Source organism: Triticum aestivum, chromosome 1B (genome assembly GCF_018294505.1).
Source record: "Triticum aestivum cultivar Chinese Spring chromosome 1B, IWGSC CS RefSeq v2.1, whole genome shotgun sequence".
Classification (NCBI taxonomy): Eukaryota; Viridiplantae; Streptophyta; class Magnoliopsida; order Poales; family Poaceae; genus Triticum; species Triticum aestivum.
The window spans coordinates 643,124,284-643,130,515 of record NC_057795.1 but is presented as its reverse complement, the minus strand read 5'-3'; the positions used below and the strand labels follow the sequence as shown (position 1 = coordinate 643,130,515).

The following is a 6,232-nucleotide window of genomic DNA, read 5'->3' as shown; positions in this document are numbered from 1 at the left end:
CCATTGCCCTCCCATCTACATTGTCTCGCTCACCCACGATCATAGATGTCATCGCCAAGTACCATGTCCCTCCATTGTCGGCATGGATGATGCCTCGATGGAGTCCATGGGGTCACGACCATGGCCGTCAGTTGCAAGGCAGAGAACGTCAGCCGAAGGGAGCGTCGTCGAAAACAGCACAATCGGGAAGTGGCGTCGGAGAAGGCAGTTGCGAAGATGGATGGTGGGGAGATGGCCAATGATGAGTACATGTACATGGCTTCGTCCGGTCTAGCGACCGCCACCGATCCATACATCGTGGTCATGGGAAGGAAGAACCCGTCGGCACAGCCCAAGTCCCTACTATTCGACAATACCCACGCCAGGCATGCCCACCTACTATTCGACAATATGCCGCAACAAGAACGGGTACAATTTTTGCCCCATATGCAATTTGCATTGCTTGCATCCATATGCAATTTGCATTATTTTCTTAATTTGTTACACATACCATTGATCAATCTTGGGATGTTATTTTTAATTGCGATGCGTATTGCAAGTGCTAAACATGACTAATGATGGTCAAGAGCTTATGCATTTCGACTGGGGGGATACCAATTCCTCCTTTTTTGTAGTCGGGTAGACATCACGCACTAAAAGGAAGAAGGTAGCCAAGCCTAGAAGCCTAACATTCATGACCTTTGAAGATGTATTATTTGTTGAATCTTGGTTGGCCACAAACATAGATCCAATATGTGGAACCGAGCAAAAGGGCGTCAAATATTGGCAAAAAAACCCACAAAATTACCATGAGCAAAAAGAACTATGTGGAGCCGCACCTTATCCATAGCAACCACAATGAGGACTCTCTCCAACATAGATAGTCCGCCATCCAAAGAGAACGTTAGCAAGTTGGTTGGTTTCTGCAAGCAAGTGGTTGGCCAGAACCAAAGCGGAGTTCGAGCCAAAGCCATGCAACTTTGGTGGCGGGTTTGTACGAACAAACCGAGAAGAAGCCATTCACTTTGTCCCACCATTGGTTGAAATTGAATAAAAAAACAAAGTGGCAACCATCGTTGGGATGCTCCACAATGGCACCAAGAAGATGAAGAAAAACGATGGCACTAGCTCCAATCAATCTATTGCATTGGATAACAAAGAAGAGCAACGTGAATGGGCGTACATACAGTCCACTGTGCCAAAGAGGAACTGGCAGGTGAAGGGAAACTAGTGGGAGAATGATAGGATCACGCGTGATGACGTGCCAAGCAAAATGACTGCCACATGGACGGGCTTTTTTTCGCCAAGGAGGTGAAGAAAGAGGAGAGGTACAAGCTCCTCATAGATGTGCAAAGGGAGAGGATGGAGCTCGACTGGGAGAGCGTGAGAGAGAAGCTAACCATTGAGGGAGAGAATAGTCTTGGAAAAGCACGAGAAATATACAAAATGGGAGCTAAAAAAGGAGGCGACATTGCAGGAATTGAGATTGGGGGGGGGGGTTGCCTTGTGAGACAAATGGGGGAGTCGAGAATCATGTTGTAGGACACTAGTCTCCTGGGTGATGAAGGTAAGAATCATGTTGTTTATTTTGGACTATCAAAATTTTTAGTTGATGATGAAGTTGTGCCATGTGATGGACGTGCATGGATGTGCATGAATTTTAGAGTTGACATATGAGGAGTGTGGTTATCTAGGAGGACAAATGAGAAGACGGATGACGTTGTCTGTGGGCACGCCCGCGGACGTTTAGGGGATTGGATTTGCCCAATGCGGTTGTAGATGCTCTAACCCACTCGCCATCGTATTAGACATGTCCGGTGTGGCCGCTCGCGACCACTCAATGTCCGTCCTCGCCTTCTAGGAATTGGGATTCTACTAGCAAATGTGCATGTGCATTATAACGAGAGAAGAAAATCTTGAACGGAACAAGCGATCCATATGTTTTGAAGTGCTTGTCACCATTGTTGATGGTGGTTACATTGTCCATCTATTCACAATCAACGTGATCAAGCCTAAGGTGGTAAGCTTGATCGTCAACCTCCACCAACATCGCTTTCCTCAGCCCCTCCCTCCGTCAACAAGTAATTTTGTGGACCTATAATGAGGATGAATGGCATCCCGTCTCATCTGATGCATGCACACATATCATATATGTATGTGTATTGTAAGAGAGATATATTAGCATGTCCATCGAAACGTCCAACAGGCACGCAGGCCACACCCATGCTTTGTAGCTTTTCTTAGCACCTTGTACCATCCCCGTCTAGTCTTCCACAACACACACACATAGTGTCTCACACTCAATGCCTTTACGTTTAATTAATGCTTCATCCTCTGTTTGTTGATGCCTTGACTTGTTGATTATCACTCATTGAGCGTATATAAGTTGGTGTGTTTTGATGTGAAAAACCAATGTGCTACTATTAGTAAATGATACATTCTCTTAAAAGATAAAACTGGGCATGCCCGAGGGACGTACGAAAGAACAAAGATGGGGAGCAATTAGTTGGCCAGCGCTCCTTCGGGAGCCTTCCAATAATCAACGCCACTTGACGCACTCTCAGCAGCCGCCAGGTGTCACGCTCTGGACACTTCCCTTGATTTTTTTCCGCACGCGTTTCGGCTTTTTAGTGGTTTTCCCCTTCTTTCAATTTTTGGTTTTCCACCGGTCTTCCATAGCTTTTGAACCCAAAAAATAGGATCTTTTTTCATCCGCGAGAGGCACGTTCTTGCTTTCGCGAGAGGCGTGGCCGTACCTCTTGGAAATCGAAAAAGGCGCATTTTTTTCTACCGCGAGAGACACATTTTTGCTTTCGCGAGATGCATGGTTATGCTTTCGCGAGAGGCACGGCCATGCCTCTCGGAAACGAAAAAAATATGTTTTTTTTCTAGAGAGGCACGTTTTTGTTTCCGCGAGAGGCACGGTTGTGCTTTCGCGAGAGGCATGGCCGTGCCTCTCGGAAACGGGAAAAAAATGTGTTTTCTGTTTTTTTCCTCCCGCAAGAGGCGTGTTTTTGCTTCCACGAGAGGCACGGCCGTACCTCTTTTGGAAAGGGAAAAAAACATGCTCCTGGTTTGGTTTTTTCGTTCATTTTTTTTGTGAAAAAAAATTCATCAAAACCTATCAACTTGGGATCTAGTTTTGAAGATCTCGACACGAGGAATCCAATGGTGAAAACAAGTTCGAGACTTGGACACACGGTTTAAGAGATAAAATATTTTGAATAAACGGATGCATGAAAAAAAGGGAAGCTCCCAAATTGCGACAAGTGACACATATGCAATGCGCCACTTGTAGTAACCTGAGGGAGGTGGGAGTGATCTTTGAAACGAGTACTTCTTAATTAGTGATTTCAACAAAGATGAAGCCCGCTCTATGACTCACGCTTTGCGGCTAGTTCGCATAAGGTGCAGCTCACCTAGCCGGTCCATTTGCAGTGGCACCGCCCAAAAACGAGTACGTCTATTGAGAATCGAACCCGCGACCGCACACTAATGAGCGTGTGCTGCTCGTCAATACGACTATCGACATCTAATGACAAATGTAAAGCGCAAGGCTTAAACAACTAAATGCAGCGGCAAAACTCAACACTTGAAAAAAATCAATAACAAATCACCAAAATTCAACCGAAAATTTGAAATTGCGAATAAACTTACACAAACATGACCAACTTTTGAACTTTTTTTAAAATTTTGAACATGGGAATAATTGTTCAAACTCCTGAACATTTTTTGAATTTAGAGAACAAATTTCTGAAAGCGTGAACCATTTGAAAATCCTGATTTTTTTTGAAAATGTCAACATTTTTTGAATACATGCATAAAAATAAAAAATGTAAACATTTTTTTAAAAATTTGAAATTTTTTTCTTACAATTTTCGTAAATGGTTTGTCAAGAAGCGAACAATTTCAGAAACCCTAAACTGTTTTTGAGTTTCTAAATATGTTTAGAAATATTCAATCAAAATTTGAAAACAGGAACTTTTTTGCAATTTTGGTTTTCTTTTAGAATGCACACATTTACAATTTTCTTTCAAAATAAAAATAAACTTGAAAACGAGAAAAGAGCGAAAGGGAATGAAAAAGAAAATAGAAAAATAGAAACAGAAAAAGAAGAAGAAAAATAAAAGAAAACGGGCTGGCCCAGGCGTGGCACCCTTGTGCGAGGCTCCGCCTACTTTGCGCAACGCGCATCATATAGGGATGTAAATGTGCGCGGGGGCGGATGAAAAGAAAAACAGAACTTGCTCGACAAAAATAAACAGATGAACAAAAGAATTGTTTTTAAATCATTACGGGTGGCATTGGGGGTGTGGTAGAGAGCGACAAAGCACAACATAATATCATGTCGGGAAGACTAACCACATAATATTGTATAGCCCCCATTATTATATATCATGATCTAACGTATACGTGTTAATGATCACTGAAACTTACGAGAAGATCAAAATAAGTTTGGGACAACTTTCAACGTATTTGGACAAAAAGAGAGATGTGAAATAACAACAACATACAATGTTTGAAAAACATGAAGTGTTAATTTGGATAAAGTTACTCGTACAAAAAAATATAGGTACACTTATTTGGGACAGAAAGAGATGTGAAATAACGACAACATACAACGTATGAAAAACACAAAGTGTTAATTTTGATAAAGTTATTCTCATCAAAAAAGGAAATAGGAAATGTCATATTTCTGTAAGGAAATTTGCAAAAAAATACATACTCTGCACAGAAGATTCAAAATAATAGCGAGAACGAAATTTCCCTCCATATTGGATAAAGTTACTCGTACAAAAAAATATAGGTACACTTATTTGGGACAGAAAGAGATGTGAAATAACGACAACATACAACGTATGGAAAACACAAAGTGTTAATTTTGATAAAGTTATTTTCATCACAAAAGGAAATAGGAAATGTCATATTTCTGTAAGGAAATTTGCAAAAAAATACATACTCTGCACAGAAGATTCAAAATAATAGCGAGAACGAAATTTCCCTCCATATTAAAATATATTCTCTCCGTCCCATAATATAAAAATGTTTTTGGCATTATACTAGTCTTAAAAACGTTATATTATGGGACAGAGGGAGTAAGATCTTATATTTTGATGAAGAGAAAGTAATTGACAATTAAGATATTACTAATCAGGAAGCTCTTTTCTTGAAAAGAATAGGGAATGGCATCTTTTTCAAGCACAGAAAAATGGAAGGAAAAAAGAAGGTCCCACCGAGAATTGAACTCGGGTTACTGGATTCAGAGTCCAATGTCCTAACCACTAGACCATCGAACCACTCGCTGCCACAGTTTTCCCATTACTACTTTTATACCGTCTGGAGTACATGAAAGATCGAACTCGAGGGCTACTCACCATGACCTTTTGAACAGTGCTCCCGTGATGTGGTGCCGGGGACTGGACTGGATGCGTAGCCACTTGTAGCTAATGACACCGACTGATGGAAGCCCCAGATCCGTATGTCAAATAGTCAGCTGTCTAGCTAGCTGCACGATGGTTTTATACATTTTCTCGCTCAGTACTGTATGTTCTTCGAATAACAAAGTTGACAAAGCAAGTGACAACACTAATTAAAGATGCAAGTTTGCTGTAAAAGCAGAAAGAAAGTCTCTCTGGTCTGGCCTTGTAGCTCAAATGTAGGTGATCGCACAGTAGGGGGAGGTCTAGTGGAATTACATCAAAGTAAGCCTGATTCCTGATTTTCCAAATATTCCAATCCCCAATGTTAGAAGGGAGAGAGAGAATTGGTGGAATTGTTCGATGTATTGCTTGAGCCCCGTGGGCATATATATAGGAGTACAATGATCAACTTGGAGTACAAGACAAGCCAGAACTAATCCTAGTCTATCTAGTCTTTCCTAATAATCAATATACTCAACATCCCCCCGCAGTCACAACGGGAGCGACGCAGACAGTGAGACTGGAGAAGAATCCGAAGGCAAGCCGACGGACACCCCCTCCCCCCACAGTCGCAACGGTCGATGCATCGCGGAGTCGTGGCTCTAGTGAAAACCGACGAGGTTGCTCAAGCAGGCGGTAGCCCTTTGTGCCGTTTGTCGATGTAGCCAAGAGCGTGGGTGGTGGAGCCGTGGTCGAGGTAGCCGTGCGAAGAATGTCGTGGTCGATGTCGAGTCAGGGTGCGCCGACCAGGCTTGCCAGGCCCGGTGTCGAGGAAGTCACCGTGGAGCCGCGGGCGCAAGAGGGCGCCGAGTTAGTCATGGGCGCAGTGGTGA

General features: G+C 42.7%; 1 non-coding gene across 1 annotated transcript; it reads right to left on the bottom strand.

The window, feature by feature from the left end:
- Nucleotides 1-5,204: 5,204 nt before the first annotated feature.
- On the bottom strand, nucleotides 5,205-5,276 carry TRNAQ-CUG (transfer RNA glutamine (anticodon CUG)). Its single transcript has one exon. It is a non-coding gene; the product is annotated as a tRNA-Gln (tRNA).
- Between the last annotated feature and the right edge of the window lie 956 nt (nucleotides 5,277-6,232).